Source organism: Dermochelys coriacea, chromosome 5 (assembly GCF_009764565.3).
Source record: "Dermochelys coriacea isolate rDerCor1 chromosome 5, rDerCor1.pri.v4, whole genome shotgun sequence".
NCBI classification, from domain to species: domain Eukaryota; kingdom Metazoa; phylum Chordata; order Testudines; family Dermochelyidae; genus Dermochelys; species Dermochelys coriacea.
Window position 1 is genome coordinate 13625133 of NC_050072.1, and position 12410 is coordinate 13637542.

General features: G+C 44.0%; 1 pseudogene; it reads left to right on the forward strand.

Moving 5' to 3' along the window:
• Nucleotides 1-640: 640 nt before the first annotated feature.
• LOC122460167 overlaps nucleotides 641-12410 on the forward strand; it is a 33681-nt pseudogene continuing 21911 nt past the window's right edge.

Below are 12410 nucleotides of genomic sequence, written 5' to 3' on the forward strand. Positions count from 1 at the left end.
GACAGGGGATATGGGACTGGCACGGGAGGGGAACTGGGGAAGGTGGAATCGCTGGGTACCGGGGGGAGCTGGCATGGGAGGGGACAGGGGATGGGGGACTGGCATGGGAGGGGAACTGGGGAAGGTGGAATCGCTGGGTACTGGGGGGGAGCTGGCATGGGAGGGGACAGGGAACTGGCAAGGGAGGGGAACTGGGGAAGGTGGAATCATTGGGTAGCAGGGGAGCTGGCGCGGGAGGGGACGTGGGACTGGCACAGGAGGGGAACCGGGGAAGGTGGAATCATTGGGTACCAGGGGCGCTGGCGCGGGAGGGGATGTGGGACTGGCACGGGAGGGGAACTGGGGAAGGTGGAATCGCTAGGTACCGGTGGGGAGCTGGCATCGGAAGGGGACGGGGGACTGGCACGGCAGGGAACCGGGGAAGGTGGAATCGCTGGGTACTGGGCAGTACCGTGGGAACCATTTGGGGGATGCTAAAACCCCTGAACCAAAGTAACCCTCCTGTATCTGACGGGAACCGCTTCGAGGCGGGGTGCTCCTTCATCCCCAGCACGTCTGCTACCAGGGGACGCCGGCACTGGGCGAGGGGGCAGCTGGAGCAGTCCTGGGCCCCGCGCGGAAGGCGGGTGCTCGCGCGCGGCTGTGTCGCCCGCTCCCGAATCTCCCTGCTCTGGGCCCATCTCCTCCTGGCTCAGTCTCAGCTGGGGTGGAAGCTCCCGAAGCGCAGCGGCAGCCGGGGGCTGGGGAAGCATCGGAGCTATCTGCCGCCATGGTGAGTGCCCCCCCAGGCGGCAGCCCGCCGTGCCTCCCCGAGCCGGGCCAGCCCCCTCCGTCTGCTCCGGGGCGTAAGGAGAGGGCAGCCGAGGCTGGGCGCGGGGGGCGGCCATTTTTCCGGCAGGGTCCCTGACACCCGGGATGGGTCTGTCCGGGGCGGGCGGGGCCTGGTGGGCTGCGGAGTCCCCCTGCGGTCCCCCCGAGAGGCATCAGCCCCCCTGAGAGCCCACCCCGGGGCTGCTGGAGCCTCAGAGTGGGCTGGGAGCTCTACAGGGTGGGGACCTTCCCAAACAGCTGCTTTGAGCCTGCCTGCTGCTTCTGCGGGCGTCACAATGCTCCGAACTGCCCCTGACTCCAGATTGGGGCTGTTTATACGGTGCTACTGCTCCACCTCACTTCCGGGTTCTCTTTCGGACCCCCTGATAATCCCGCTTGTTTCCATACAGGTGGCAGGCATGTGACTCAGGCAGTGGCGAGAAATACTGCTCTGGTTTTTAGAGGGTGCTGGAGATTGTGACACACGCCAGGACTTTGTTTTGTGTTGTACCTTTTGCCCATCCTTCCTTGAGCCACAAGTTCCCCCTACGGTTCTGAAGTTAAATAATGGCTGGCGCAGGTAGAGAGGGGTTTAGAAACATGGACAGATAAGGGAGGTAAAAGGTACCCCACCATTTGAGACAAGATCTGAAAGGGGTTTGGGGTGTGTCAGTACACAAAGGTGCCACAAGTCCTCCTTTTCTTTTTGCGAATACAGACTAACACGGCTGCTACTCTGAAACCAGTACACATCCTTGTTATACCTGCTCAGATCTGTTGTGCCTGAGTCAGATCATCTGGGTTTTCCTAGGAAATTGGAGACATTGCTGGGTTGTTGTTGTTTTTAATTTATTGTGTTTATTTTGTTGGCAAGCCAGCCCTCTTACTTTAAATAGCACTGGCTGTTAATAATGTATCTCATCTCTGCTGAATATTTTTATCATAGGGATCAGTCTGTAATGAGCCTGGTTCTGTGATAAATAAATGCCATCACCATTTTGCTCTTTTCTTTAATGTTGTTAAGATATCACAGTTCAGTCCTTCTATTTCTGTAACTTTTGGGGGACGTGACAATATGTACACCTTTTACTGACTTATACCTCCCTTACTTGTGTCTACATCACCGATAAGTTTAGATGAGGTGTGTACATATTTACTTTATGTCGCTGTCTGTTCCTGACTTGAAACTGAGTTGTAGGTCATTCCTCCCTGCCTTACAGTGGGGATCTAAACACTTCCAAGAGAAGAGCGGGAAGCTTGTTATGGGGGGAGGGAGGTTGATTCTCCCATGTCCTGGTGCTGCTGAGAGCCGGTCAGAAGTACTGCTGCAGTATGTGCAGCCAAGATGATTCATGTAATTGTCCAGGAGTGATTCTGCTTTCCCACAATTGTGGCTGTAAAATTTCTGGGTTTTGTTGAAAATCTGCTGTATTTTACTTGTGGAAGGGAGAAAAATACTCTACATTTTTGGATTGCCTTTTTACCTGCCCTGTCTCCATACTATTAAGCCCCATCTATTCTGTTGCAAGCTGGACCTACGTTTTGTGGCAGGATTCTTTTCTACAGCAGTCTGGTGCAGCATACTGGAAATTCAGCAGCAGCTTTGTTTAAATGTAAAACAAAATCCTGTAAATTAATTGAATATAAAGAATGACACTTTTTATGCTGTGTCCATATTTCCAGTTTTCTTTATGCCAAAAATTTTTGTATGAGGAATATGTTACTGTAACATAGAATTTGTCAGGAGGGGTTTTAGAGGTTTTTATAGTTGAGTAAGGTTTTAGTTGGGGCTTTTGGGACACAATTTGGGAGGAATGTGACTAGTATATGGCTCGATAGCATTCATCACCATGTATTTTTGACAGGTTTCCATGCCCCATTTTGGGCTTATGTCCCGCCCTCAGTTTCCATTTCCCTTGGTGTCGAAGTTTGGAGCCGTCGGCCATTTTGAAATTTTTTTTTCTTATTTTTTATGTTTGGTCGGGAATGTTGCGTGATTGTGCTTTGATGCATTTGGTTGATTATTTAAAGGAAAAGTGTTGAAAGAATAGAGTGAGAGAGCTTAAAGGAAATTAGTTTTTTTAAAAAATAAAGTTTTGGTTAGGTTTAGAGTAGGGTTGGGCAAACTACGGCCCACGGGCTGGATCTGGGCCATCAGGGCTTTGGATCCAACCTGCGGGATTGCCACTCCCGTAGTGCCGCAGGTCCCGTACTGCTCCCAGAAGCAGCTGGCATCATGTCCCAATAGCCCCTGGGGGAGGGCTCTGCACACTGCCCTCGCCTGCAGGCACCGCCCCCCACAGCTCCCATTGGCCAGAAACTGGGAACCGCGGCCAATGGGAGCTTCGGGGGAGGTATCCACAGGTGAGGGCAGCGCACGGAGCTCTATCCTGCTCCCTCCCCCAGGGGCCGCAGGGACGTGGTGCTGGCCGCTTCTGTGAGCAGCGTGTGGTCAGGGCTGGCAGGAAGCCTGCCCTGGCCTTAGTGTGCACCGCTGCCACCGCGGAGCCACTCCAGGTAAGTGGCGCCAGGCCAGAGCCTGCACCCTGAACCCCTCCTGCATCCCGCACCCCAACCCCTTGCCCTGAGCCCCATGCCACACCTCTCCTGCACTCCAACCCCCTGCCCTGAGCCCCCCATACACCCCACACCCCTCCTGTGCCCCAACCCCTTGCCCTGAGCCCCTTCCTGCATACCGCACCCACTCTCACACTCCGCACTCCTTCCCACACCTCAACTCCCTGCCCCTGCCCCAGCCCCACATTCATGGCCCATTCATGGCCCTGCATGCAATTTCCCCACGCAGATGTGGCCCTCGGGCCAAAAAGTTTGCCCACCCCTGGTTTAGAGGAAAAAAGGAAAGAAAGATTATTAAACAGAAGAAAGATTGGTTAGGTTTAGTAAGGAGAGATGATTTTAAAGACTAGAAAGAGAGGAAAAATAAGCACAAGGCAAAGAAAAAAGTATTTAGAGACTAAAAAAAATTATGTAGTAAGAGAGTCTGTGTTACTGAACAAATGCAGAGTGAAACATCCTACCCCAGCAACTGCTGGTAGTGAAATGATAGCTGTTCTGGGAGACGAACCTTGGGAGCTATCCCCGCTTCTTGGTGGACCAATCAAAAGCTGTTTTAAAGCTACATCACAGAATGCACTTTTTGAACCAGTCCTTTCATGACAAGATTTTAAAACAAGAGCCTTTCAGAAATGGGCTGTTGCGGAGTGGATTATTTGAAAAACTCTAGCCAGTGAGCATTTGACCATGTGTTCAAAGCCACGTATTTTTTCCAACTGCGACTTTGAATCGGGAGCCTAGACACAACAGCCATATTCTTTTACAAGATGCCCACAGACACCAAGAAGCCTGAATTGCCTATGGGTGCTCCAGCTCATGTTCAGAAGAGAAGACCCATTTACACTTATTTTGCTAAAGAGGCAGCACTGGTGCCGAACCCCGCAGTTCATGCTGAAATTGAACTGAAGAAACAGAAGACTTTATTGAGTGGGAGGTGCTGGGGGGGAGGGGCAGGAGCAGGAAGAGGCAGGGGGAGTGGGTGGAACGGGGTGGGGCGGGAAGAGGCGGTCAGGGTGGGGGAAGGGGTGGAGTGAGGGCAGGGCCTGGGTCAGACCGGGGGGGTCAAGCACCCCCTGGGAACTGGGGAATTTGGTGCCTCTGCCTCTTTCATGTCCAGAACATTTATAGAAGCTTATACGGGATGTTTGTAGTTGTATGTTAAGTCTCTTTTTAAAGATGTAATTTATAACAGTTGGTCATATTTGGAAATAAACATTTAATTCCAGAATTCTTTGATCCTCTGGAGATAGTGGAAAGGAATGTTTGTCTCCTAAACCATCTAGACATGTCATAACTTAAATTGTCTGCAAACCATTCTGTAGATTGTCCTGAGAAAGCTCTCTATGGGAACCCTACAGGGTGGTTCTGTCTTCTGCTCCTTTCTCTTCTCTCTCTAGATTTTATTCCTGGATATTCTCATCTGCTTTTGTAATTTCTACTTTCGTCTTTATGCTGCTGATTTATAAGTCCCTCTTCCTGTCCTGTATATCTAACTTTGTTGGTTTGACTTATATAGCTGAAGTTTAGGACCAGATTCACTCCAGGTTTGTTGATTTTGCCAGTGTAACCCTACTGCAGGCTACCTTTATACATTGTAAGCAAAAAAGGCACAATTTTAATTTCTTTGTTTTCTAAAATCCTTCCTAGGCCAATTTTAAGAAAATGAGAATGTAATCAGTTGTGCTTATATTACCATAAATGCATTACTATCACTGATTGCAATGATACATAGAAACATAGTAATGTATTCTTCGGCTTATGAGAAGCTAGTCTTCGCTGCAAGTTTTAGAAGGACTTAGAGGGGTCTGCCCAGGGAAGCATGACCAGCAGCCTCCGTCTTACTTTCTCCACATATTGAGCAGTAGTGAGAAAGCTTGTAATGGACAAACTATGGAAGTCTCCAGACCCTTGGGGCTACTTTCCTAAACTAGTTAGCGCCAACCACAGCCAAGGCCACAGAGTTCAAGTCAGGGCTTTCCACTTCTCTTATGTTCCACCTTCTACGAACGGACACACTTGAAACAGAGGGAACTGCCTTGGTTATTGGACCAGTGGCCTCTCCTCCCCATGGAAGACAGAAGCCAGGAGGAGCCTCCCAGGTCTTCTGACACCAATATTCGCTCAACTCTGAAGCTTGACATCTGGAAGCCTGCTTCTCCACTCAGTGACTTCAGTGGAACTACACTAGCAACTCCCCTGGAATTTTTCCCCGACTTCCATTGGTTGTTGGTCCTCTTCATCCCACCCTGACCCTGCCTAACTTCACTCTTCTGCTGTTGTGTTTATCTCCTTTCCCATCTACCACTCTCCTCTTTTTCTCTCTACTGTTTACGTACCCCCTTCTTTACCCCTTCAACCACTCCCCCAAAAGCAATAGTAATATAAAATATTAAAAATGAAAAAGCAGACAAATCCTTAGAACTTATATTCCATGTGTGTGGGATTAACTGGATCACTTTGCTTGTATGCTGTATGCCTTTCTTGTGCCATTATTAATTATTAGCATTGCAGTAGCATCTGAGGCCCCAATAAGGGACTGGGGCTCAATTGTGCTAGGATTGTACAAATATATAACAAAGACAGTCCGTGCCCTGAAGAGCTTGTCCTACATCTGTTTTTCGTCTTTTCAGATCTCTTTGGGATAGAGATTGTATCTTCCTATACGTTTTTACAACACTTAATACAAAGCCCCCTTCCTGGTTGGGCCTTAGGTTGCTACTGTAATATAAATAGTGATGTTGGAAATGCATGGCATTTCAAATCTGCAATGTACAAATCTTCTCACTCATATCAGTGTAACTCAAATTATAGGAACAGCTTTGACACCTTTTAGAGAACACCCAGTCCTGTGAAAGAAGTGTGTGAACTGTAATACTTTCATTCAAGCTGACAACTAATATTGAAAAACTAAACAGCTGCATGGAAAGCAACTGTGTTAAAGCAAAGAATACAGAAAATTTAAGGCCCTGTCTACACTACTACTTATGTTGGCAAAACTTGTGTCATTCAGGGGTATGAAAGAACTCCCCCACCTAAGCAACATAAGTTTTGCCAACATAAGCACTTGTGTGCACAGTGCTTCTGCCAACATAGCTACTGCCTCTTGTTTAGGTGGTTTTATTATGTCGACAGGAGAACTGTGCTGCTGTAAGTTCAGTAGTGTAGACATGGCCTAAACAGATAGTGTGACTCTGAGCCTTATTTCAAAAAATAAATAATCAAAACAAATATAGTATAATTGTAGGTATCCAAATTCCCTTTGTCTGAAAATCCTGGTTATCTGAATCCATGTGCATCCCCATGTTAGTTACTAGAACTTCTGCTTATCTGAATTCCCAGTTATCCAAAAGCTTTGGATGTCCCCCAGGCCCTTTGGATAAATGGGAGTATACTATACATTGTTTGCATGTGTATGTGTAGAAATAACTTTCTACTTATACAAGCATTGTGTGTGGGGGGGGAGGGGGAAGCGGCAAACCAGGTATGTTCTTGAGAAAATAAATCACAAAGTTCAAGGAAATAAACAAACAATATTTACATAAATTAATAAAGTGGCTTAATGTAGGCCTAGCCTAGATTCCTATGACATGCAACTAAGGGTATTTACAAATATAGAAGGAAAGGGTTTAATTAGTAAGAGCACATCTCATAACACTTTTGTTTGTTACTTATCTATAGCCACACACGTGTTCCACCTTAACTCTGTATCTCCTGACTTGTGAGAAATAGGAAGGGGTCACATTGGGCCAGCTTATGCTGCCTCAGCAAGTGGATACATTTTTTTAAGAAGTTGCCAATTTGTGTTGTGAAATCTAAGTAATTTTTAAAATGAAGTTTCTAGCCTTTATAGTAACAAAAACTATCTGCAAAATGTGAATTGAGTATATCTCAATGCTGTGATATCTGTAACAATAGCTCAGAGAGTTAGGAACTACTCCATTCAGCTCTCTTGTATTTGAACTCTGAAGCCTAATGATGATGATTTAAAATGTCACAATTAACAATAATACAAAATAGGCAATTTTCGTGAGGGGAAATGTATATGTAATTTGTTTCAGATGTCACTGAAGTATAAAATACAGTACTATCCTATAGAAGTCATCTATAACACTGGTTCTTTCCACACCTCAGGTGAATTTCACTGTAGACCAGATCCGAGCAATCATGGACAAAAAGTCCAATATCAGGAACATGTCTGTGATTGCTCATGTTGATCATGGCAAATCGACACTGACAGACTCTTTGGTATCTAAAGCAGGTATCATTGCTTCAGCCAAAACTGGTGAAACATGATTCACAGACACGCGGAAAGATGAACAAGAAAGATGTATCACAATCAAGTCTACGTAAGTACCATAAAGTTATTTTTAACCTTTGTCTGAATCTTGTAATGCAACACTGTAAAACTGCCTCCTCACAACCCCCCACACACAGATTTTTATGAGAATATTCATACATGGATTAATGTTATTGTTAATAAAATTAATGTTAATAGGCCATGCTGTCTGATGACTGTATCACCATACTTTGCTGACAGCACAGTAGTGATTATTTTCAGAATTCCTTACCTACAGAAGATACAAATGTTAGTCAGTTGAATTAATAAAATGAATATAGCACTATCAAAACATTGCTACATCAATGCTAGGACCTTTTATTTACAGGATAGATGGGGATATCTTCTTTGTTAATTATTTGCTGTTCCACTTGTTTCTTTTGAGCCAATATGTCCCGCAGCTATGCTTCTTGAATTGAGAATACATATTATATCCTCCATACAGATGTGATGATCTTTATTTTTTAAAGTGCTAAATCATCAAGTGGATTCTTATGGGTACACTCTTCTCCTAATATAATATTTTCTATTTGTTACTTGAAACAGCACACATTTAAAATGAAACTCACTAATTGACATTTCATTCTTTTTAAGTATTAAATTTGCCATTTTTCTTCACTTGTGCACGTAGAATATAAATTGAAATACTTTGATGGCTTTTAGTTTTAAGAATCTAATATGAATGTTTTAAAATTATTTTAGTTTGTAGATAACTTGTAGGTAGTGCTAATTATATTAGAGTTATTTTTGTAACAAATACTTTTGTAAAATAGACGATATCAGGGTTCATCTTATAAACAGAATGTAGTGGTCTCTCCTACTTGCTCTGGGCCAGATTCTGACACTTTTACTCATAATGAGCAGTACCTTATTCTGAGTAATTCCTTTGATCTTAACAGGATTACTTGCAGCAAAGTAAGATACGACTCATTGACCAGAAGTGGCAGAATCTGGCCATTTGTGATGATTGAGAATAGCATCTTGACATGTGACGTATGACTCCATGCAGCAGTGTCAACCAGTTGAAAATAAGTTTATAGAGCAAGTGATTTGGGCCAAGACTACAGTGTTATAGCATGACAACTATTCTGCTATGTTGGCCTTGAATCAAAACAGAAATTCCTTACAGCCAGAGCAAAATGTTGGATCCCAAGAATTTTATGAGCCCAAAAATAGCGTTGAGTAGTTCCTCTTTCATTTTCCTTTAGTTTATGTACATCATGATGACTGTTTTTTACAGAGGAGCTACAGGAGATTCCATAATATAGGTTTAAAATTACTAAAATAAAATGGTCTCTCTTGTAGGGCACTCTCTTTGTACTATGAACTCTCGGACAATGACTTAGCCTTTATCAAAGAGGGCAAAGATGGTTTGGGTTTTCTTATTAATTTAATAGACTCCCCTGGACATGTAGATTTCTCCTCTGAAGTTACAGCAGCTCTTCATGTCACTGATGGTGCTCTTGTAGTTGTTGACTGTTTCAGGTGAGTGTGCTTTAATTAAAAGATTTTGCTACATCAGTAAAAAAAACTGGTGGGTGACTTAATGCACAGGCCTTCTTGCTTTGAAGGTTTAGTTTCAGTTTGGAACTAGACTGAAAGTGAATTGATGGTGGGTCTTAGTCCCTAGCATGTTCTCCTGTTCACACCATGAGGGATGAATCTGACCATTCAGGTTCTGTGGTTGAAGCGTAGAGTGGCTGGGGAAGTGAAATCCATTCTCCAACCCAGCATCAGAATGCAAGGCTGCTGCTCAAACTCCCCATTTCTTCCTCCAGCCTTTTACAATTGCTATCCCAGTTTATGGACTGGAATAATAGCTGCAGGCTGTCCCTGCCGATTGCAAGAAGCACTGAGGCTACACAAGGAATTTTGTGCTGGGATTCTCTGGCCAGTTTATATAGCATAAAGTGGCCTTAGCAGACTGAAGAATCTGAACCATTGACTTTTTTTCCTCTTAGGGGTGTGTGTTCAAACAGAAACTGTTCTGCGTCAAGCAGTTGCTGAACGCATCAAGCCAGTACTGATGATGAACAAGATAGATCGTGCTCTGTTGGAGTTACAGCTAGAACCAGAGGAACTTTATCAGACCTTCTAGCGTATTGTGGAAAGTGTCAATGTCATCGTTTCCACCTATGGAGAAGGTGAAACTGGACCGATGGGTAATATTATGGTAAAGAAAACTCAAGTTTTTGCTTTAAATGATACCAAGAATTAATATATCCAGAAGCTTTTGTGGTAGTTCACACTTCCTTACCAGGATCCTGTCGCAAACATGTTTGTAGATTCTGTATAGGAGAATGAATTAAAATATTTCCACAGTGGAAGCTGGCAGTTTCTTGAACTCAAGATCCTCTGGCCTAGCACCTGAAGATACCTCTGATCAGCCCCCTGCCACTTGTATTGCTTCATCCTCATGCAGAACAGGAAATATATGAGAGAGGGCAACCAGTTGAGAAAGGAAGCAACTAGAAATCAGGAGCTGAAGGGGGAGAAAAGGTAGCAGGAGGGTGTCAGAGAGATAGTGGGGAGTAGATGGAGCAACAGAAGGAAAGACAGCTTGAAGAAGAGGAGAAAAATGTAGATACTCCTGAATGCAGGTTTTGACATTAAAATGTGAATTTTAAAGCATTTCAGAGTCAGCATTTCTTCTGCCTTTGAGAGAAGAATAAGGTGTAGACATAGGCATAGCCTTGGGGTTCACACCAAGGACCAGAAGTTAGGAGATTTGGATTCTTTTGTTGATTTTGCTATTTAACTCGTTTATGAGACTGTGCAAGTCACTTCCTTTGCTGTGCTTCTGTTTCCCCATCTGAGGATAACAATATTTCACTACCTCACAGTGATCCTGTGAGGCTCCTTTAACAATTATACGTGAAGCCCTTCAAAATTATCAGATAGCAGCAGGTATTAAAAGTTTACAATATTTTTGTGGCACACGAACTGGATTTGCTGTCCTCTGATCGACCTAATTAGGCTATTGGGCGCTAAAACCATTGACACAGTAATAATATGTTATACATAGAACAGCTTTAATTCAAGGCTATCTGGTGCTTGACATAGATGTACGAGTATTATTCCCATTTTGCACTTAGGAATAGCAAGTCATGGAGAAATGATGCGACTTGCCCAAGGTTACAGTTGGTATGGAAGAGTTTAAAATATAATCCTGACTATTAGTCCTGTGTTCTAATCACTAGATCATGCTGTCGTAAGTATTGTGTAATCAGTTTCATACATTAGTTCTGAGACAAACTAGTTCTTTATAGCCACACATTTCAGACCTGGATTCCTAAAGTTTAGCTTCTAAATCCATATTTAATTTTAGAAGCCGCCAACTTTGAAAATTGTTACCTCAAAGAACTAACTTGTCATGCAGCTAACTGATAAAACTACAATACTCATGTCACATTTTGGGGTTCAGACCAATGAGAGGTGGTATCTTCTTCTGCCCTGCAACTGTAGGTGCCTTAAATGCTCTGCTGCTATGGTTCACAGCTTGCACACCAACAGCCAGCAAACATGCAGTTTCCTGAATATCTGTGTGCTCTGCAGCCCTTGTACAGTACTCTGCTCCTACCAGTCTGCTTACAACACAACAGCCGCACCGTGGTCTCCACCAGCCTGGGTTACTACTTGCAGGGTGACCCAACACACCCCCAGGCCTTAATTTCCCCAAAAGTGTGTGCCCTGAAATGTCCAGCCCTCTCCTGGAATATTTGGAGGCATAATAAGGTTCATTGCTCCTTTAAAGAGTCAAAAGCATAGCAGCTTGTTGCTGTAACTGAAGTTAATAATCACATCAAGTCAAATACAGTATGGGGTTGATTTAGATTTTAGACTAAAAGGTAAGACAAATTTATTTAATCAAAATGGAGGTGTTGAATTCAAATATAAGGGATAAAATCAAAATGGTTACAAGCAAAGAAAAGTAAAATATGCTTTCTAGTGGCTAAGACTTAATTCAACAAGCTATAGCCTTTGTTCCAGGTAGCTTGCTTACTTTTTTTTTTTCTTTCCAGCCACAGCTGACTTTCAGTCAAGACCTTCCACAGAAGTACAAGGTGCTAGTTCCCCTTGTCTTTCTCAGTAAGGGTCTTTGCCTAAGCAGATTTCTCACCTATATTCAGTTCCTAGAGTCTTCAACCCCTTGGTTAAAGGACCCATCTTTCTGAGCTTGCAAGAGCTCTGTCCCTTTGTATCTGTGCAGTGATGGAAGCCAAGATGGCATCTTTTTCTCCCCTTATAGCTTCCCCAACTCACTGTTTTGTCTCCAGACTCAGGATAACCTCATGTTGTTCTTCCCTAACTGTGGAGTTCCCATCCTCCTGCTTATTTGTATGTAAATGAGGCTTTCATTATATTTGGTCACACCTTGCTTAATTTCAGCAGTGACAGGTAGATAGCTGCCTTCAAGCCTATCTGGGAGAAAACCTGTTTTTGTCAAAATTTTAAACCATAATGAGTATTCATAACTCCTCCATGCAGTGTTAATACTTACATTTCACAATTATATGAAAGTTGACACCCTGGTGATTAATAAGAGGAGACCTTTCTTGAGACACTTATTATAATACAGCAATATTGTACAGACGTTCCCCGGTTACACTAACCTGACTTACGCAAATCTGCATTTATGGAAAAAGTTCTGTAAGCTAGAAATAGGAGGAGTTTGGGGGGTTTTTTGTGT